The sequence below is a fragment of the Bactrocera dorsalis genome, chromosome 2 (assembly GCF_023373825.1).
Source record: "Bactrocera dorsalis isolate Fly_Bdor chromosome 2, ASM2337382v1, whole genome shotgun sequence".
NCBI lineage: Eukaryota > Metazoa > Arthropoda > Insecta > Diptera > Tephritidae > Bactrocera > Bactrocera dorsalis.
Window position 1 is genome coordinate 42,124,981 of NC_064304.1, and position 23,818 is coordinate 42,148,798.

The 23,818-nt window shown below is 37.2% G+C and overlaps 1 protein-coding gene across 9 annotated transcripts in view; it reads left to right on the top strand.

The window, feature by feature from the left end:
* Positions 1-23,818, top strand: part of LOC105224493 (sex determination protein fruitless) — a 419,068-nt gene that overhangs the window by 225,174 nt on the left and 170,076 nt on the right. Inside the window, exon 1 of one of the 9 annotated variants that reach the window (XM_049448204.1) lies at positions 17,003-17,026. The exons of the other annotated variants lie outside the window; for them this stretch is intronic. The gene's annotated coding sequence lies outside the window, so the exon portion shown is untranslated. Of the gene's footprint in view, positions 1-17,002; positions 17,027-23,818 lie in introns of those variants that run through there. 9 annotated transcript variants of the gene reach the window in all.

Genomic DNA, 23,818 nt, shown 5'->3' on the forward strand with positions numbered 1-23,818 from the left:
GAGTGCAAACAACGCAGTTTTATTGGGTTTTTATAGAATTTGGATCGGTAGTAAACTACGAAGAATTTTCATATAAAGCCCATAAGTCTAGTCTGCAGCTTAGGCCCGACTAACCAGGCTATTTAACTACTTTCATTCAGGAAATTAGTGGATTTAAATTCTGGACATACATATGTTACATAGTGTTGTACACAAAACAGTTGTTTGTAGCAAGTTGAAATAATCGCGATATGTACATACATATATATCAAAATACACTTTATATAGGGATGACGAGAATGCAGTCACAAAAAATTATCCGTCGTCGATTCGCTAATTCTCTGCTCGTTTTGAGCATTTTTTCTCCTCCCTTGACCAAAATTTTAAATACAATGATAGTAATTTTACACAAGTGAAGAACTAGAAGAAAGTGCGTGGTTTCCATTAGTCTTCTACGTTGTTGACCATTGTCCAGCAGTTAGATCGACAATACAGATCTACAATTGGTAAAGGTAGGGATGGGAGATTTGGTTTTTACATAAAAAGCTGCAGCTTCTATGATGCGAGGAAATTTATTCTTAAAGGCTAATTTTAAAAAAGGCTTAATTTTAAAATTTGACATACATCCATAAATAGCTGAGCTACCAAAGACGTGCATTTAATTGGTCTACGATCTGAATATATACTACAACTTACAATAATTATACTATATAAAATAAATACGGAACTCGTATGGCATGAACTTGGATCAAACCAAGACATTAATAAATGTTAATTGGTCCAGAAAAAGTGAATTTCTCTTTCAAAGAAAAAAGCACCAAAGGTGCTGTCAGTCTACTTGTACAGCCGCTATTGTTTATTCGTTTCGTTACTCATTAACTTTTGGCGAATCGAAAACAGTCATTACCAAAACCAACTAGTCGCCAAATTCCAATTAGAAATATAACCGTCAAAGGCAATAAATTTTGAAATAGTCACGGTCTACGGTTTCTCAAAAAAAAAAAGTACAAAAATGGACCATTTGGTTCTCTATTCTAAATTTCAACTAAATTAAACAATTCACTTCGAAATTGTTGATTGAAACCAAGTAGCAATTAGTCCAAACTTTTTTTAAATTCATTTATCTTTTACAAAATCATAAACATTTTCGCAGGTAAATATTCCCTAGGTTAGATGGCTTATGTAGAGAGATCGCACGTAGACTGCTATATGTTATCCTATGTGAAGCCATGGAAAAGAAGATCTCATGTGTTCGAACTTATAAATTATCAAACCGCTTAGTGGCCAATACAAATTTGCACAGGCACCGGCGTTTAATTTCCATTCCCGCTAGTTAGGTGAGATGTCTGAAAGTATGCGCTCCCAAATGTTTAAAAATTAACCTCCCAGACGCGAGACTGTCAAGAAGGAAGTTTTATGATGTTTCCACCTCGTCTTCTTCTTTACAGTTTCTGCAGGTGGCGTTTGGTAAGATTCTTAGGCTCATACCTTGGACTCCTCCGATAAGGAAATGGCCTATTAAAACCCCCACAACCAGCTGTTAAGTAGTGGAACACGAGAGGATACGGAAGCACCAACCCGCTTCCATTCAACTGATAGCGGATTTAGGGAGCCTTTTCCTGCTAGCTCATCGGCTTTACAATTGCAATAGAAGGCACACAAAATAAATATCTCTTATTTTTAAAACTCAATATGCATGTAGGTCCCAACTCAAATTTCGGCAGCTTCGATTTCGAAGAATTTTGTGTTTTAGTGCTATTTCTATTCTAATACACAGATTGCATACATGACGAAATATTTTTTTCTGTGTATCCCTAACAAACGATATCTGATAATGACAACTAAATTCCTTGAAAAAAATCTCTATTCAAATTCTTCAATTCAATTCAAGAGCTTTTTCTTTTGACGAGATATTTTCACGAATTTTCCATGGGTTATTTTCTAAGGCAACGGAGCAATTTTCAAATTCAAATTGTTCAGATGGGATCACTAAATATATAGTTGCTATACAAACTGGCCGATCAAATTTCTAGTTCTTATATATCTATATATATGTATGTCGACATGTCTTATGTATATAAAATAAACGCATGCGAAACACTCCCCGCTTTCAATTCTTAAAATGCTCTTTATTCTCACTGCTTGGAATCAACAAATTCGGAATTCCACCCATGCCTCCTCCCCTAACGCAATTGCTCTCGATTGCTCCTGCTTTGCATAGGAATTTCTTTGCTTATTTCCTCGCCTCATTTATTTAATCAAAACATTATTTGGCTTTGTCTGCTTCGCCCTTTGCCGTTCTCTTTAATTTTTGATTTCTTGCTATTGTTGGTGGTGTTGTTGTCGCTTGCGATAGTCAATTTGTGTTTAGCTGTTAGCTCTGCTTCCTCTTATCTATTTCGCAAACATTTTGGCACTTTTTATTGCTGTCAAGCCATGGCTGCGCTGCGCGGGCCCTACCGCCGCTCCAACGCCGCCACCCCTCTTTGCTCGCACTCCCTCGATTGGCTACAACACCACTGACGACGCTTTGTTTCAGCGACGAATGCGGAATCGGCGAATGCAGCTTTGTCGACCGACGAATTCCCATAGTGGACTCAGCAGCGCTTTGTGTGTGTGAGTGTGAGACTTGACGCGGCTAAGTGTTTGTGTGTGGCTGTGCGTTTGTTGCTATCGCTCATTTTGCATTGCAAACTGGAGTCTCCTTAGCATTGACCGTGTAATGCTATTAATTCGGTTTGTTGTTGCTGTTGTTGTGATTATTTCATTATTTTTTTGTTTTCGACGCTCACTTATGTGGTTATACGTATTCATACATATGTGTGTGTGTGTGTTTGTATGTCTCCCTCAATTTGCCAATATGCTCCGCTTGACTTTATTGTTGTTGTTGTTGTGGTATTTTATTGCTCATTTGCTGCTTCTTCCTACTTGCTTATGATGTCAGTTGCATACGCGGTAGCCTTTTGGCAATAACAACAACAATAACAATAAATATTTGCTTTACACAAACAATCGTTTGTGCGCGTGTGAAGTGAAACGCATAAGTATCTGTGAATATGTATTTATGTTTGTAATATATTTTCGCACATCTCTTCGTCGTCTTCATTTCGGCACATCGCTGTGGTTGTTGTCGCGACGCGCTTATTGTTATTATTATTTTTTATTTTCTTGCTGGTTTTTGTATCAGTTTATTTTATTTTTTCGTTTTTCTCCTTTTGCATGCACGTTTCGGCAATGACCTTGATTTTTTACTTCGCCTTATTGTTGTTGCCTCGGTAGTCGTCGTGGTTGGCATATTGCTTTTGTTGTTGACGCTCTGTCAGTGCGAGTAGCTGCGTCTTTGTTTATAAGTTACGACTGGATGGAGCACAGTGTTGAGGAAACGCATGGAGTGAAGAGCACACATACAAGTATTCATGTATATATGTATTTACATATAAATATATGGATATATATATTATATATGTATGTATGTACATATGTACATTCGGATATCAACTAAAATTAACTCTAAGACATCTGCAGTCTTAATTCACTAATGGCTTTTTCCGGGAAATTCGACCGTGGTGATATTCTTGAATCAATTTCATCCAAAATTTTCCTCTGGATATTGCAACACTCTTTCACATACATATATGTAGCGTTTTTACATGCGCCCATTCTAGCCATCCGTGTGGATTGAAGTTTTGCGTGGTCTTACCTGGTATTTTATCTGTTGTATGGCACATTTGAAATTATTTGACACCATAAAAACAAATTTTTTTTACCTTCTCAATTAACTGTATTCTCGCAATCATGGCACAAAACTTTGAACAATATTTATACTGTGGGCAAAAAATAGTAAGAATTTGTAATTCAAATTTTGCGCAAAAACCCATTCGCCCAAATATTTTTTTCTAGGTTGGTATGACTGTCAGTGACATCTGTGCCAAAATGTCTCATCTAAATAATCATTGGTGTTTAGTATACGCTTGTTTTCACTTGTTTTTTTTTTTCAAAAAAACGGCGTCGCTTTAACGTCTGCTTTTCGACTACAAGGATGTCATGAAACTACTACTGAATCGAAAAAAAACATGTCAAAGCAAGTCAAAAATTAAGGTTATGTTGACAGTTTTCTTTGATTAGCGAGGTATGGTGCACTACGAATTCCTTTCGTAAAAAGAGCCCGGAATCATGGGCCGAGTACACTTGGTTGTGGCACCACGATAAAGCACCGTCGCTCACTGCATTTATTCTTCTAATGTTTTCCGCCAAATTTTCAAGCAATATCGTACCGTATCCACCGTATTCGCCTGATACTCGTATAGCTCCTCGTGACTTCTGGTCATTCAGTAAACTCAAACGAACGCTCCGGAAAACCCGTTTTGAGTCGATCAAAGACATTAAACGTGAATCGCTGCGCGCATTGAGGGTTATTCCCGAAATTGACTTTAACTACTGTTTACAGGATTGGAAAAAACGTTGACACAAGTGTGTTGGGGATAAGAGGGATTACTTCGAGAAGAACAACAAAGATTTTGAAGAATAAATTAAGAACTTTAAAATAACGAACAAAGTCGTATTATTTTTGCTCAGAGCAGTATGCTCGAAATTTTCATATACAAGTTTAGAAGAATTAAGTTTTCTCTCTTTGTAAGAAAATTTGACCTCTGGAAGACGCCTAATATGCATCCAATTAGCCACAAAATGTGTATTTAAAATGTTTATCGTTAGTACAAATTAAGGTACGAGAGTGGAAAACCACCCTTAGGGACATTCAGCTGAGTTTAGAGTAGGACTACCTAACAAATTTGACTTACGTTCCACCAAAATGTCAATAAAAGCAAGAGAAAACGTTAACTTCCTGCAGCAGAAGAGAGTATGTGTCTTTATTTTGATCGGTCAATTTGAGAGGCAGCTGTATCCTATAGAGGTCTGATGTCGACAAATGAGGGTAAAAATTTTGACAAAATGTGACAAGATCTCAGATCAACAGTGTCCTTTACAAAATTAATAAAAATATAGCTAAAATCAACGCTAATAATAATGCGAACTATGCGATTGACAGAAATATTGCTTCTACTCTTTTATTCTTAGTAAACAATTGAACAATAAATACATATCTCTCTCAGCAAAGGAAAATCTCTTGGAAACCTCTCTCAAGTAATGAGATACATTTAGGCGAACTGTTCTACAAAAGATCTATATGCGAATAGTCCAAGAGTTCGAATGATACACAAAATGTAACGAAGAAAATTATAAGATCATATTGGCTATATACAGATTCGAACGTAATGGTTCACCAACAGAAGCGCCTTATCTCCATAAATCTATGTGCATTACTTCCGTGCTCAAAAATATTCCGTTATATACATAAATTTATTAAAATCTATGTGCAACTGTAAATTACATAGCACAGCCAATAATTAGCAGTTTTATTTCTTATAATTTCAGTCAAAATTTCAAAATTGCCTCCAAAATATTATTCAGCCCCATTACTAAACCAATTGATGTGAAGATTCTAATATTTAAACGAGAGAAACTGCATACAAATAAATTCTAGATTCAAAAACAAAAACAAAAATTTTTCCTTAATGGTTTTTGAAATGCGAAAATTTTGCTAAAACTTCATATAAAATGCAATAACCGTATACACCAACACATTCACAAGCACACACCTACAGGGTGATGCCGTAGTGCATTTGCTTGTCATCTGCCAGCAGTCAGCGCTGAGTGTCATTTAATTGTCAACTTAATTAAGCCAACAACTAAATGCTTATATTTACAATAAATAGTTGGCCATTTAACTACAGTATACCGTGCAGCGAAGTGCTCGTTTCAAACGCACACACATACACACGCACGAGTAGACCGCACTACGAAATGGCAGAAAGCGAAAGCGAGAGTAGAAACTTTTGGCTGATTACTCAGTGTCAGTCGCGCGCTCGGCTGCCTGTTTGGTTCAGTGGGAGCGGCGCAAGAAAGTGTCACGAGATTTTTGGGTTTCTATTCAATTTCTCTTAGTTGTGGATGTGCGCCATGTGTTTGTTGTATTCTTGTATTTATTCTTAGCTTTTACTTTCAACAATCTTGCCTTCCAATTGCTTTCAATTTGATCAGCTTTTATTAATTTGACCTAAATATTTTTGTTTTTGGCAAATGTGCGCCATTACTAAGCTCTGATTGTGTGCGTTTACTTTACACTTAATTTACATCTATTAAATATATTTAGTTGCCAGATTCCAAGTGAACATATATTTTTATTAATAAATTGTTAAATGAGAGCGTTGCCTAAGAAGCGTGGAATATCGACTCGTATTTGTGGTTCATAACTAGAAGTTCAATAGGCAAAAAATTCTTTAAAAACACTATTTTTGACTCATTCTCAGTCAGATGATTTCTTCGTTCTTCCAAAAGGCTCTGCAATTTCTATACATTAAATAGAGAAGAGTAAGAGGTTCGCTACTTATTTAAAGAAAAAACAAAGAAACCTTAAATTTATTAAGAAGTGTTTGTTATCATTCTAATTATCATCCTTTAACATTATCTCTTTCAAATGTTGGCCGGGCTACATCTCAGATGGTCCATTCGTTGAGTCCAATTCTTTATGACTCGTTCGAGCTTTTATACTAGTAACTGGCGAATGACAAGCCAAAGCCTAAATCGAAGCGAGATTATCCACATAGAATTTGAACTTCATATATCCCTACAGGAAAAACTCTAACGGTATGATATAAAACGATCTTGGTAGTCAATCGGCCAGCTCAAAACGTCAAACTACCTGCTCACCGAAGAGTTCTCTCAATAAATCTATTGATTGATACGGTGACTGAACTTGTCTTGTTGACAAGTCCCAAACTTCAATTTCAGGTATCAAATAATCGGTTATAATAGCGCGATAAAGGTCGCCATTAACCTTTAAGTTCTCGCCGGAAAACCACACCAAACCGTTGTTATTCTGGATGAAATAGTCGCTTTTGAAACTCCTCTGGTTGTTCTAAGTCCCAATGCGGCAACTCCGTTCGTTTACAAACCCATTGAGCCAGAAATGAGCCTCTTCGCTGAACAAGATTTGACACATCGGATCTGCTTGTAACTTTTCAAGAGCCTATGAAGCGAAGCGATGCCGCTGGGGTAGGTCGACAGCCTTCAGTTCTTGTACAATCTGTATTTTGTACGTTTTCAATTTAAGATCTCAACGTACGTTCCAATGTTGACTATCTCTTGAGCTGTTTCTCAATCCAAACCCATATTGCTTAGTCTACTTTAAGCGCTTGTACTAACAGATCTGAATATATGGTCCAATGCCCTTTGAATGCCATTCAATTGGTTATGTCATAACACATATATACATATAACTATTAGGTTGTCAAATATCTACCTTCCGCCTTTTTGTTTTTTGAATTTCGCGGCTATGTATAACGCGTTAGAGAAATGTTGCGTGAGATTAATGGTGTTTTGGGTTATGGTACTCTATCACTTCGAACTGCGGTGGAATGGTTTCGATGATTCAGAGCGATTGAAAACGACACCATGGATAAGCCAGCCGGATGGAAAACATCAAGTTAGACCGGCATGTGGCATCTCGTAACATCGCCCAGAAGATGGAAATTAATCACCAAACCATTTTAAACCATCTGCATGGCTTGATGTTTGGGGGCGCATGATTTGACGTAAAAAACATTCTGGACCGAGTCAACGCCTGCGATATGCTGCTGAAACGGAACGAACTCGACCCATTTTTGAATCGTATGAAAAAAGGATCACATACGACAATATCAAGCGAAAACGGTTGTGGTCGGAGGTCGATGAATCGGTCAAAACAGTGGCCAAGCCGGGATTGACAGCCAGGAAGATTTTTCTGTGTGTTTGGTGGGATTGGAAGGGAATCATCCACTATGAGCTGCTCCCATATGGCCAGAGGCTTAATTCTACCATATACTGCGAACAACTGGAGCGCTTGAAGCAGGCGATCGATCAGAAGCGTCCCGAATTTGCCAACAGGAAGGGAGTAGTGTTCCACCAGGACAACGCCAGACCACACACTTCGCTGATGACTCGTCAGAAGCTACGGGAGCTCTGATGGGAGCATTTACCATATAGCCCGGATATCGCGTCAAGTGATTACCACCTGTTCCTGTCCATGGCGAACTTGTTGGTGTAAAGTTGAATTGCTGCCTTAGTAAGAATCCGATATCCTGAACCTACTCTTTACGAAGCGATATTTACAGAAAACTCTCCCACAAACTTGCCTTTAAACTTCAATTCGTATGTGAAAAAGCTCATTGCGACTTTTCTTCAGCATTTTGATCTCATCCAGATATCCCTCGTTGGTATTTGAGCAAAGAAAAATCAATCAGGAGTCGACTCATTGAGGCAGTGGTATTAGTTTTAACAGATGCAGAAGGATAGAGTTTCAGAATGTTCCGGTTTCATCTTTACATCTATTTAGAATCTATATTACACACGGTAAAGCTTTGTAGTAAGTGCAGCTTTTACGAGAACTCTCCACCAAACAAATACTCCGAAAAATATTATTGATATGACTATAGTTTCGCAGAGCCAATATATTACCTTTTGTACAAGGATCCGCCTCTTCCCAGTTGATGCACTACAGCAGTATACGGCAAGCAAATATTAGCGCTCGAGGAGAGATTTCTATCAACATAAGCTCCAGTAACTTCACCTTGTCAACTGGATGAAGACGCAAGCTTTCGGCGTTGCATGAACTTATTCTATCGTGAGATTGCGTCAATAAAACTAATTGCAAGTATGGTCTAAGCATCGAATTCAAGCATGATTCAACAATAATTTATACAAAATTCTTTAATAAATCGCACAAAGGTGAAAGCGGTACTTTCGAGAAGCATATCTCGTCAACAACGCGAGTATTTAAAAATATATTTTTACACCGTTGCACACAAAAATTAAATTGAAGCGACTTTGTGTGCATTTTATTAGAATGTATAAGTAGGTACAGCGCCGGTGCAACGGGGCGTATTCGTACCATTGGGTGCCAAGTGCCTGCAGTTACATAGTTGGCCTAACAACGCGGGGAAGCGGGGCACGCTCACCTCTCGGACAATATATGTTTACTTAATTGCTGCAATGACGATAATGGCGACGACGATGACAATCACACACTGGCAACAACAACAGCAATTGTAATAGCCGCAATTTGGACAACAAGTAACAACGTATCAACAACAACAAATTGTAGCTGTGATTATTCAGCGTTGGCGTCGACAGCGTCTACCTACTTTAGGTGCCGTTAATTACATGTCCTCGCACCCGCTGCCGCATCACTTGCCCACCGCCTGCATAGCGGTACAATAAATACATACATTGTACAATATGTTGTCATTGTCCATTGTTGGCCTCCTTTGCGCTGACACTTATCTTTATAATTAAAAGTAAATTTTACATTTTGCACTCGGCAAATATTTGAAAATTTAAATTTAGTTGCAAATGACCACTACACTTGCTGTTGATGTTGTGCATGAATTTCTTGCGGGCAGCTTAGTATCCGTATGAGTGTGTGTGTGTGTGGTTGCTTGGCACATTTCATGCGCAAACCGAAAAATGTTGTCCATAGAACTTACTTAGAATTTAGTGGCACCAAAAGTATTACAACAACGCACACCACATCCGCCGCAGCAACAAACACACCAGCGCCAAAGTGGACACTTTGAAATCTTCCATTTGCTGTTGGTTCCCCCTTTACCGTCTTGCGGTGGGCGAAGTACGTTCAGTAGCGCCTTCGCTTGTGCTCTTTCTGTCAACTTTGCTGTCTTCTGATTGTCCACCACAACGCTGCTGGCGTCCCCCGCGCTCAACATTTCGGCTGCTTGTTGTCCATCCGCTTAGCGGCACCGCCAGCGCTCACTTCCAATTGCTAGCGCTTAGTTCAATGGGACAAGTTAATTTCTTTTGTAAAATGTCTTGCATGACATAACATCAACAGCGCAACACACACACATACCGTTACACGCGCTTGCAGGCAGCCTTTGACTGTTCCCTGCTTCTTTGCTTGCTTGCCGGTTGGCTTTTAGCAGCTGCCAGTGTTTGGAATACTCGAGCTACTTAGCAACGCATGAATGAAACATCAAGAAATGGAATAAAATGATAAATGATCCTTGAGGAATGTTGGAGCATTTGCTAGCAGCACTTGTTGGACAAATTGCCACGCTGGGTGGATGAGGCGCATGTGTGTGTGTATGGAAGTATGCGGCATGCCGCAAACTCATGTGTTGGCACACTTATTTAGGCGCATGGATTTGCGTATTATTTATTTATGTGCATATGTACATATAAAGGGTGATCTTTTAGGGCTAAAAATTTTAATTTTTCAAAAAATGATTTTAAGAAATTCGAAATTTTGGCTTTATTAATTTGAAAATCTTCTGGAAATCATGCACACAATTTTTGAAAGATCCCAGTGACCCTGTAAAGAAATATTATCAGTCCAAAAAATGCGAATTCTGTTAGTTAATCCAGAGATGTGTCTCATCGTTCAAAATGATTTAACTATAAAAACATCACTTAGGCCATCATTAGGCTTATTTTGCTACCCATTTGATAACCAATTAAGCCTTATACAGTAACTCATTAGATCCGGTAAAATACTTGAATCATTTCAGCTCAAGATACCCAATGTTTTTGACCACAATACTCACCTCACCATTTTTTTAAGAACGGGTAGATGCCCTTTAATGACTCCTACAATGCCCGGTTTGCCTAAACGCAGAAGCTTTTGGGTCTATCCACCATCAACACTATTGTTTTTGTTTTTTTTTTTTTTTAACGGATTAGATCGCCGAAAAAACAGCCCTTGGTCGGATAAAATCCGAGTCAATTCCGGTGCGTAGAACCGGCTGTCGTGGGAATGCCCAGTGTTGCTAGTCTTCCAAGATCTGAAGTGTTCCTCCATTGCTCTGAGGAGGTTTTTGTTCATTGTAGCTGAGGAAGTTTTTTTCTTGGCAGCCTCCGATTAAACGAACTCGTCTGCCTTTTCGTTTCCTTCTATTTCTATATGGCCGAATTTCTCACTTAGAGTCTAGTTATTTATTCCTTGTATAACCTAACGCAATAAGGCTTAGTATAATTGCCACTTGACTATCCTCTATCCACCAGAAGATTAATGGACTTGCTACTTAGAACAGAACCCCAATCGGCATGGCAATGCTCTTATTTTCATAGTTGCTTCGACATTTCTTCTTTCAGGTAATGCTATAACTCAAAAAAGACACCCTTTAGCGAATTTTTGCACACTTATGCTGAAATGCAGAGTATTTTACAAACTCCAAAACAACAACAAAAAAACTACTGTTCCATTGAATTTCGTAGTACACGTCACTTGCTTGTGGTTTTATTCAACAATTTGTGGAATTTTCGGGTCTGCATGTAACATCGTGTTAGTTGTAGCAATGAGTAAGTTCCAAAAATAAATATTTCGACTAAGCAAACGACTTCAAAGAAAAAGATGACCAACTCCATGTAAAAATTTGTGTTTTATAAATATACCAAGCACTGCTAAAGAAATACATATTTTCTGTAAGCATTTGTGGCTCCAATGGTGTGTTTGGGATGTGAAGGTATGTTTATATTATACAGTGTTAGGGCCACTTCCATGAAATGTACCTTCGTTCGTTGAGCGTACTCTGAATTTGCACGTCTTGTTCCAACTATTACTGGCAAGAACTATTTTATGTTTAATTTCAGTGCAGCCGCTACATTTTGTGGTCAGTGGACAACTTTTTTGTTTGACAAGATATTTTTGCGACATTTGGCATGGGTAATTGTCCCAGGTGTGTGCGTAGACAGAACGAAATCGCTCGAAACTGCAAAGCGAATGAGCTCGCAAAAAAGGGCACGCTTGTTTCGATTACATTAGTTGGGTCTCCATTATCCTCTTTCGTTTTAGCTCTAATTCTCTAAACTACGTGCAAGCTTCTAACGCTAACTATCAAAGTTGTATGAACGAAGATGAAGTAGGCATCCATCCAGACATCTACTTCTTTTGCAAAATATACCTACCTCTTTTACAAAATGGAGATTTTAACATCTCGACTGCCATATATGTATGTGGGGAACCTGTCGAAATTATTGAATTTGATAGCGGTCGCCTCAACAAATTTGCGACAGGTTCAAAGCGCTTTGCCAATTTTTAGGTATCACAACGAACCGGCGTTCTAAGCCAACCAAGGCAGATCCGTCCGTTTAATTCCCACAAAATGTAATACACTTACGCCGACGCTCTCTCCAGCCCTCGAAACACTTTTCATAACTACATTTTGGGTGCCCTTCAGGTTCTTTAGCGAATTTTTTTTGTTCCACGGAACGACAATTTCAGTTTGGGGAATAAAAAATATTACACGGAATCAAATCTGGTAAATACGGTGGTTGATCGATGGTAAAAACAATGAGCATCACTTTGATTTTTGAGCGACTTTGACGTGATCTTTTTGGTCTCGGCTCTCTTTTGGCGCGATATTCGCTCGATTTATCGGTTGTTTCGGGGTCGTAAACATAGATCCAAGTCTCATCGCCAGTTATAATGCATTTCATGACACCCTGGTAGTCGGAAAGCATGGTTTCACACACTTCAACGCGACGCCTTTTTTCCAAAAAATTCAATGTTTTCGGTACCAGTCGAGATTTGACGCGCTTGAGGCCCAAAACATCCTTAAAAATGGTATTGGCTGAGCCTTTCGATATGCCAACTTCATCAGCAAGGTCTCTAATTGTTAATTGACGGTTTTTCAACACCAAATCTTTGATTTCGTCGGTTGAGGTTGATGGTCACCCTGGACGCTCTTCGTCTTGGACACGTTCACGGGCGGCTTGAAACTCTCTAGACATAGCCTCATCACCAAAGGCTTTCTGCACCATCCTCAACGTATCCGCAGCAGAAAATTGATTCCGTAAACAAAATTTAATGCTTAATTCTTTGCTTAACAAATTTCGACATCGCAAAAAACGAAAAACTCACTTTTAGCAGCTCACAAAACGACACGTATCTCAAACACTAATGAATGTTTTGACATGAAATTTGACATAAATGTGACTGACAGTACTACCAACCTAAAAAAGAAAGGATTCTCCAAATCCTTCGACGCGCGCGGTTTATTTTATTGAATATAATAAAGTTTCTCAGCGGTCCACGCAACCCAGGTCTCATAATGTATAAGCAATGATTTTCTATATTCACAATATATTATTTTGTCACGAAGTACATATGTAAGAACCAAAAGGAAACTTCTGAGTCCCTAGCATATACATTTACTTGTACATACATATCTATCATTATGATTATTTATCAACGCGACGAACCGACGGATGGACATGGCTAAGTCGACTTGCCTGCACGTATACATAAACTAGTCTCTCAGTTTTTGAGATATCTATCTCAATTTTGCACACGTCCTTTTCTCCCCAATAGGCTGCTCATTTGTAGGAACCACCATAGCTACAGCTCCCAAACAAACTGAAGGGAAGGAAAGGCATGCCTTTGTACTACGAGTATGACTCTTTTCTACTTGAAATTTAAAGAAATTTCTTAAATTGAAAAGAAAAAAGAAAGTAAGAATATTATTTTTAACAGTTAAATATGTTCAATTCACAATCTATCGTAAAGCATCGTAAAATCGTAAAATTATAAATTTTTACACTTGTTTTTTTTATAATTTTACGATGCTTTACGACAGCTTGTGAATTGAACAATAGTCTACTTGCGTATATGAATAAATTTTACGTTTACTATTTGAATTTTGATAATCGAACGCAAACTCGTAATCAAACATATTTATTTATAACTCGAAAGTGCAACTAAATTCAACAACGCCCATTGTCGGCAGCATCCATCAGTCAACGTTATTATCTACATGAGAGAGTGCAAGTGGCAGCGGCCACATCAACACACTTACCATACACATATATGTACATACATATATACATATGTAAGTACATATAAACTGTTGCAATTTGGGCAACAAAGTGTCAGCGTTGCCAATTGGCTATGCATGACAAAGTGCTAACGATGGCACTTAAACGGCGAGGCGGTCAGCAAATTTAGTCAGCCAGCTAGCGAGCTAGTAGGCTATTCAGTGGGCCAAGCTGCTACCGACCACACAACGTGCGCACCTACACACATACACACACAGATACACAGTTTACAGTCAAATGTAGGCAATTCTATAATCTAGAGATCATATTGTTGTGCGGCGTTCTCTTCGCTGCTTTCACTTATGCAACCAGCCGTTTGGCAGCTGCATGCCACTAAGTGATTTGTCGTGTCTTTGCTGCGGCTTTGTGACTTTTTCTAGCATTTCCTAGGCTTCGTTTATCTGTCTATACGTTTGGCTGATTTCTTTGCTTGTATTTAGTCTTTTCTGCATAATGTGCTTGGCAGTAAAGTGGCACGGCCCAAAGCGTGCGGCGCATTGTTGGTGGTCCAAGGCAATTATGGTGACTGTGTTGGACTCGTAGGGCAAATGAGTTAAATGAGCATTCCGAATTTTGTAATTTCACTACAATTTTCTTTACAAATCAAATTTTTGTTGGATTTATACATTTCTTGAGAAATTTTATAATTTTATTTGTAAATAAGAGAATTTTTATTTCAAAAATTATTATTTAAACAAAATAATTAAAATATGTAAATTGCCGTTATATTGACAAAAAAATGTTTTTAACTCAATTTTCTTATTTACATTTCATTTCATAAAAATTTTACGCCACAAAGTGCCATCAAAATTCATTAAGCTCACGTCTTGGTTTTATTTCTTCGGAATTTTTACGCTAATTGATTGTTTGAAACAACTTCAATCGTAAAACTGTCCAAACTGACATGTTTCCACGCTTTGAAATGCGTAAGGTGTAAGTCTCTTGTGATGTCTTTGCGTTTGTCCAACACTCGAATGAAATGTCAAAACAAATTCACCATATGCCAAAAGCACTAAACGATAATTTATGATGGCGACTGTGTTGCTTCGAAAATCGCAACGCATTACAAAAACAAAAAGTGCAAAATTTGTGCGTTGACCGCCTGTTATTGGCGTTTCCGGTGTGATTAGGCACCGAGTGCAATTTTAAATAAATTAGAGGTGACAAAAAATGAAAAATGAAATCAATATGACTTTGACTTTTATTTTTGTTTCAAATAAAAATTTTCAGATTTCATAAAAAGCTAATTATTGAGTCACCTCATCTATAGGAAAGCCGTAAACGTGAAAATAAGTATATATTTTTCTTGTTTTATATTTTATTGGGATAATTATGTGGACTTTTTACTCCCCATGGAATTTATGATTTTATAACAAACTGTTTTAAGTGGGTACATAGGTTTCTCGGGTAAAAACCTTCTCAACAATTTATTAACAAAGAAATTCTGAAATTTTTGGAAAAAAATATTTTAAACTCGGTCATTGCGAAGCCGAAACTTGCAGACATTTTTACACGTTTAACGCGTTTAAAGACGACGCACTTAGCATAGCTAGCCTCGATTCGATTTTTTGAAACCCGTAAACCCATGCAAACCCTTACTCTAAGATTTGCCATTTCTGGTAGAAAGAAGTTTGCAACAGTGTTTTAAAAATAATAAATAAATAATTTTATTGAAAACGCTTTGACGATTAAATCATACTCGGATTTTTCAACTCTTCGGAGCAGCAATGGCAGTACAATTGGCCTCAGGCTGCACAATTTCCTTCCAGTGAACATTCTCTACAGATCTGATTACGAGCACTCGTTGCTAGCGAGCCAAATCCAAACAACGTTGTACATATCACGGTAGATTGTTGATTTTGAGCTCTCTGGCATCCACTTTCAACAAGGCTAAGACATATCCGAATCATCAAAAATTCTATGTTCAACATGTGTCTTTTATAATTTAGGGTGTACGAATCTTCATACACTTCAATTAGCCAAAAGCATCTTGAAAATTTGTTTCATCCGTTGCAGCCTATTTTGGACGAAACATACCGAATTTTGTTAGCTCCAGTGAAATTCCTCATAAGCGGACACTCATCGCAGTGTCGCAGTATTTCCGGTATGTCCGGCTATAGGAGGTAATATATACATATGTATATGCAACCCAATGCTAACATACTTGGCAACCCATGGAGACCACTTCTATGTAAGAATTACCTGGATACTTCGAACTTTGTACACTAATTTCTTCACACTACGCCTATGCGAAAATTTTGCAAAGTTGACATGGTCCATAAAAACTTTAAAATTGCAGGCATTCTTTCTAAAGAACGGGTGTACATTTACGTTGAATTTTTTGTATTTTTACTCTATAGAATATAGATTTTATAACATTATTCTAAGGTAATTTTTTTTACCAATTTATATGTTCATTTTTATTCGACAAGGGTTCGTTGAGATCTTTAATTTCTTGCGGACTTCATATTCATACTTGAATTTGAGTCATGGCCACAGAATAGGCAATGTCTAAACTAGACAAAAAGCAAGTTAAAAATTGTAAGAATAGAAATAATCTCCAAAAATATTTCAAAAAAAAATGACAAACTACAGATTGCTTTTCTTAACTGACCCTTTTTATAAATTAAGAAATCATTCTGCAGAACCTTAACTGCCTGCAATGATGACAAACATCATATCCCACAGACATAACAACATCTTCTTAAATTTTTTTCGCTCGTTCAAGATCATGTGACTCTCTAAACATCTTCTCCTCAACATAAATCAATTTTAATGGTTAATAAATAGTAGTTAATCTAGTTTTTTTATGAAATCCAGGCACATGTAAGTCGAGCATTTTACTATGCATAATTTCATATTATATCCGCCTTAATGGCGTCTCTTTAAGCTTTGAATGCCATTTTTTTAAGATATTCCACCATTAGAGGCGCTGACATTTTACGATGCTTTGAGGAGCAAATAAATAAATTTATAGCATTATACACATACATACATATAGATCTACATAACACTTTAATTAATTTCCTCAAATTAAAGCTCGAATGCAGCCAAGCACTTCAAAGCATAAAACAAAGAATGAGCTCACAGCGGACCGCAGGCCATCCAAATTCTTCGTTGACAAGTAGGTGGCACATTATGTATACTAGTGCTGTTGTTGTTGTTAGATGCGGTCATCATATCAAACTTTTTATGCAAGTGTGTATTTGCTAAAGTAGTTGCTTTTACCAAATTGTATTCTCTGCATATTTTTGCATAATTAGGTGAGTATTTGCTGTTGAAGATTCTATCTGGTGTTCATAAACTTTTTTCAGAAGTTGTTTAGCTCTTCTGGTTTTGTTTTTAGTCGTTTGTTATTTATTTACTTATGTTATATTTAAATACAATTTTTAATAGTGTTTTATTTACTTTTTGTCCTTTCCTGTAGTGCAAATAGAAATAGAAATGTACACGGTGTAGTTCTTCTCTTCAGAAGCAAATCACCAAGCCATACTTGTCAAACTATGAAAGGAACAAACCCTTTCTTAGTTAAGCGAGTTTAGTTAGACATAGGCGACTTCATATATTTCATCTCAATGTGAAGAATTAAGTCTAGGTGGTTTACAAATAGACTGGTGCAGAAGCCTCTCAAAGTGAAAAAGAGTGAAAGAAATGTGTGGTAGGTTGAAATATATTTTTTATACTATCAGAAAATAGAGAACGAACATACAACATATGGACTCTTTTAAACAAAGCTCATATTTTTATAAAAAGTTTTGATAGCGAAACGTGAAAAAGAGTTTTTTTTTATATTAGTTCAATATGAGACGAAAAAATAAATACATATAAAATAATAAAAAAATACAAAAATACAAAATGTCTCAGGAAGCTAACGAAAAATTATGAAATATATTTTTGATCTCTCTTTCACATATGTTGTTGAACTCCTTAAGAAAATTTACTGCATAGAGAAGTCTTTATTTACTAATTTTACCATATCGGTAGAGTTGATTGGTTGATGGAAATGACGATCTACTGATGGTCATCATCATCAATACTCTTTTTTAAAGCACTTTTTTCAAGTTTTCGTTTTCTTAGCTTCGTCTATCATTGATGTTCACAAAGCAAGTTATCTCCGGAGCAATAATAGAATATGTAAAATAATAAATCAGCCTTATGCGGAGGCATGAACGATAACAACAGCTGATTAATCGGCCTTAGGAGTATTCGAGAGAAAGGTTCTACGAAGGGTTTATGGTCCCTTGCTCATTGAACGGCGAGTATCGCATTCGAAGGAACGATGAACTGTACGAGATATTCAGCGACATTGAGACAGTTTAGAGAATCAAGAGACAGCGGCTGCGATGGCTAGGTCATGTTGCACGGAAGTAAGTGAACACTCCAGCTTTGAAGATTTTCGATTCAGTACGTGCTGATGGAAGCAGAGAAAAAGAAACCCCTTCAAACCGTTGGAAGGATCAGATGGAGAATGACATGGCTGCACTTGGTACCTCGAATTGACGCTAAATAGCGAAAGAATGAAACCGCGGGCGCGCTGTCATTAACTCGGCTATAACCGTGTAATCGGTGTCTAGGTTAGTAAAAAATAAGAAGAAGAATAATAATGAAACGTACTTCCTCAAAGACTTCTTGAAATACTAAAACTTATGCATAAGACACATAATACTTGACTTACCACAAAATTACTTTCGGTTGTAGGAGAAGTAAGGGTAAGCAAGGCTCCCTGATATCTCACTTTCAGAAACCTGATAAAGTAGAAGCGGAAGATTGAGGATAATGGCTGAGGATGATGAAACATGAGACGAATACGTCTCCCCATACCCAGCCTTCAAGCGGTTAAGATGGAATATCTTCCTCAACTCCCAATGTGCCAATATAAAAGAATTTGAGCAACGCTCATTTAAAAAACTCAGGAATTTTGTCAAACCGAGCGAGTTCTTGAATGGTACTCAGTTGAGACTTGCTTGAAAGCTAAAAAAGACAATACCTTCCGGTCAGATCTTCCTTTGCAACCAGCATGTGCAAAGTACATTACTTGTTTGACTGCATTAGTTTGGATATATGTACATGTATATATATATGTACATCTAAAGGCACTATAGACAATATCAATCAATTTTCCTGCTGCGTGTTTTTGTCATACTAATTTTCAAACATACATACATTCACACCTACATAAACACATTACATTGCACATTTGTATGATTTAGCCAAATGTCGACGCCTTAATGCGGACGCCAGTGAAGTGCCGTTAAGCATATACCCTTTAATATTTGCATGATTTGTGGCAAGCGTCTGTGAAAACTTTATGCTTTCGCTAAAATACTTGTACATACTTACACAGCGCTTAATCACTGATTTATGAACGCTTCTACGTTTTCCCGCTCGCGCACAGCGCTGAGGCCGTTCCTTTGTTTTCACGCAGAATTATGACATAAACACTTGAATTCTTGTCGCATAATTTTAATTGCAATTCGCAAACATATCTACAATTACACGTTTTATGTGCTAAAATTACACTTAAATAGTTTTTGTTGTAAGTTTATTTCTATTTGATTTCGGTCACTTTAATTGCCGATGTTTGTTGTTGCTTTGTTAGCAAACAACAATTGGGAATTGCGCCAAGTGCAAATTAATGCGTGCCTTGTAAACAAGAAGTACAACAAACACGAAGGCATTACAATTTATGGATCGAATGCATGGTTTTCCAAATCTTCGACACACTTCTCACGTTTTTTTGGAGAAGTTTTCTTAAAGAAATACGCTCTTTCGAAAACTATAAGCACAAAACTGTAAGCACAAGTAAGTCCAAGAGCTCAATATAAAGTGGGTGGCAAGGAGTTGCATGAGTCAAAATAATTACTCCCAAGTGCAATACTATATTTGTAAACAATCACCCCTAATTGGCGTGTCAGCTGTTTAATCGCTGTCAAAATGTTCATCATGTTCTACACTGCGCATGAAATATCCCACAACAAAGCAACAGGAGCGGCAATCAAAGGGAGATTTTAACTCCGACAGCGCATTAAGGTTCAAGGTTGCTTACAGGGTGGAATATATATGCACATAGAAATAAATATTTATACTTTTGTGAAATATATGTACATACATATGTTTGTTAAGTATTCAAAGCCCTTCTTCTTCTCGATATAATACTTAAATAAAACAAAATTTCTAACTTTGGGAAAATAAGAAAATGCCATCTTTGAGCCCCACCAATGGTTGAAGTTGCTTAGAGTATGTTCAGGCGAGGACTTCTTTGTCGCTTTATCTCTGCGATCGGCTGAAAATGGATTCCATTCCGATCATTTTTGACTAGTTTGCATGTCAAACTCTTAAACCCATGTCTTATCGGCAGTTATAATGCTCTCCATCACTGTGCGATCGGAATTCGCAAGATCTCTCTTTGAAAAAAATTCGGTTTTATCAGTGCGAGTCGAATAAGAACGCGTTTCATGCCCACATTACATTTTCTGGGTGTTTTTTGGTCACAATGTCAAATCAGTATGAACATATACCCAAACCTGATGTAATCCAAATCAGTCACATACTTAGCGTCTGAATGTGATTCCATAACTTTTATTTGAAGTACGTTCAGCAGTTCTTCTCAATAGTTCTGATAAAAATATATATAATTTATTCATTAACTCTAAATAAATCAATGCATTTTTGAAAACATATTTGGTTGTTACATTTTCACAATCAGTGTTAGACGAGCTAATTACCTTAGGCTAATGAGCCAAGCCTAGACCTGTTTTGGTCCTTAGTCATGCCAGAAGGCATGTTTCATAGTTCACTAGAAGTTGTCAAAATTCTAGTAGTGCGGCTTTACTACAATACCTCTTTCAGTGTCTCATACCGTGGGTCTACCAAATGTTTGAAAGGCACAAGACATGCTTCATTGTTTCTTTGGTACCTTGCTCTTGGCATTTCAAGTAGTCTTCTTGATCTGACAGGCTCATTCTGCAGACGTCTGCCACCACCAGATTGTGACTAGTGAGTATTCCAGTTGTATTCCTACAGTCTCTTCTAAAAATCATATATAGGAAGTTTGTGTGTTTCTGATCCTCCGCTTTGCTCATGACTTTAGCAGTTTTACATCCGTATAGATTATTTCATTGATAGCGTTTGACCTTTGTTCCCAAGCTCCTGTTTTTGTCGTCGTAAAGACAATGCATGAGTTTGTTGATTTCAATCACATTTTCGGATGACTGACACCCTTGGCACTCTTGTCTACCCTCTTATTGAAATCGATTCCTTTGTGGCCTCTCCCCCACAAGAAAAGAAGGTCGCTTGTTCCTGGCGATACTCTCCGCTGTTGTTTTGCATTTAATACACTTCTGGCTGATATGCAAAACGAGGTCGCTTGGCTGCTACTTGACTCTCTACGTAGGTGTTAACCCTGAAGATGCTACTGATGCATAAGAGGCTAGCTCTGCGGCTTCCTCAATAGCAAAAACTGCAGCTTGAAATATACTGCTTTGGTCCGACAGCTTAAAAGGCCGTCTTATGTTTAATTCCGGAGTATATTCCCGCACCATCTAACTAAGTTTTAAAAAAAATGACTACCCCCAACCATACATGTACATATATTCATCTGTCTGATTTTCCTCGATATATTTATCGATTATTAACTTGACACAGAAAAATTTAATACAATCTCTGAGTACTTTTATATTTCCCTATTCCAGTAATCATGCAGTCATTATATCTCAAACACTAACCTCAACATTTATCTAGTTTTTTACATGGCCAAAAGCGAAAGCTCAAAGGCAAAAAAAAAATTTTTTTTAAATCCCACTAAGCCAATGTTAATGCTAATGACGGCATCAATGAAGTGTTCAAATAAGTTCGGTGGCGTTGTAAAGACGCTGCGCTTCGGCTTAAGAGCTTGTCGCGTAACAAACAGACATGGCTTAAACGACTATTAAATTATATTTGTATTAGCATAACCAATGAGACTTAGCATAAGCTAAGCGTTGCCCTGCTGCCCTACTCGTTAGTCTCAGAAATTAATTAATTAACTGTGGAGGGTTTTAAGCGCGACGATATTTGGAAATTTCCTGGCTCTCTGCGCTCCACTTTCCGCTGCCGCGATTTACATTTCTATTATGTTTTACATAAGTTTTTTCTTCTTTGTTTTGCACATTTTATATTCGCAATACTTTTGTCTGCTGCTTCCTTCAAATTAGCATAAAAAAGTGGGTCAGTGGGACAAAGGGCGATTCGTCGAACGCGCTAGAGCGGCTAATTAAGTTGGTCGCGTGATTTTCGACTTTATTTGGCATTATAATACGTCGATGTCGGAAATTTGTTTTCTTTTTTTGCTGCTTGCGAGCTCTTGATTTGCATTTTGTTGTAAAAGATTTTAGATTTTAATCCGCGCTTACCCACTAACCGAAATAAAATAGTTAGAGCTACGAAACTCTCAGCGTCGACAAGTGGTATATATGTTAGCATGTGATTGTGTGTGTCTACGCCGTTCTTCAAACACGCTTTATTATTTATTTTCTTTATTATTTATTTTCTCTACTACATTTTAAGCCCGTGTTTGTTGGTTGTCTTCATTTTGGCTTACAACTGTTTTTCAAGGTTGGCTCAAAATGTAACCGAAATTTTGCCGTATCTGCGACCTTGAAATTTTGCGTTGCTTTGTTGTTTAATTCGCGTTAGTTTCTTTTTTTGTCAATTCATTTGCCGCCAACAGCGCTGGCCGATTTTTTCTATTGTAAATTCATTGCTTTTACTTTTGCTGTGTTTGTCATTGTTGTTGTGTTTTTGTTTTCTTCACTTTTTTTTAGCTTTTTTGCACTAACCTCAAAGAGGGTCAGTGTTATGTAAAAACTCGGTTAACATAATTAGTCAGCGATTTATTTCGCTTTAGATATTTTTTTCTACGTTTTCTGTTTTTTGGTTTTTATATATTTTTTTACTTATCTTTTCGATTTTATTTTACTGTTTTCAAAATCAAAAGGTGCGTCAGCGCCTTGTTGAGTTGAAGATTGATTTGCATTTTGTTGAAATGTAACCAGCAAATTATTGAAAATTAGTCTACGAATCTCTTTCAAGGCTATGCTAACCACATAGGCCTGTAAGTGGGTGGCCTTCTATTTACGAGTGTATTGGCATACATTAAGATACACGTGAGAGAAGTGATTCATATTAAGTGCAAAGCTATCGGTTCATTGTGGTGCATTGAGGCTCCAGAGATGAGTAGGAAAATTTTGTGTAAGTTTGTATTTGCATAGCTACTTTAAGAGAGGCTTACTGTTATTACGAATAAAAAGAGAAACTTTTGATCCAAAAAAATTTGGCTTTTGGAATTTTTTAGAAACACTATCAGTTAAAAAACGCGAATGATGAAATCATATTTTTATAAACTTAAACAAAAAAACAAGTAAGGATGTGCATAGTTCGGGTCTAATTGAACATTTTAGACTCTTTCAATTTGTAACAATCCAAGCCAGGGAAATACATTAAGAAGTAAAACGTGAAGGATCGGAATCTAAACAATTTTATACATACTTAGGTATTCACTATATAACTTATGCACTGACTGACATATTCAGCATAATGTTTGGGAGTTAGGATAGTATCGAACTGATATTGTCCATTAATTATTATCATTATGGCATCTCACATACAATCACCATCAAATGGAGCGAGCCGGAGTCAAGTTTTCGCCCAGTTATATAGTATTAATAAAACACGGCCTCTTTTTTTTATTGAGATAACTCACATATTGGCCGATACAAAGTCACCCGGAAGTTCGAAAATCGTTTTTAGGTATATGGGAGCTAAGGGATGTATGGAGCAAATTCAACCCACTTTTACTATACAGATGTACATACAATTTTCAGAAAAGGTTTCTCTCTGGTTTTCAATTATATATCTCACACATTGACCGATATTTTCA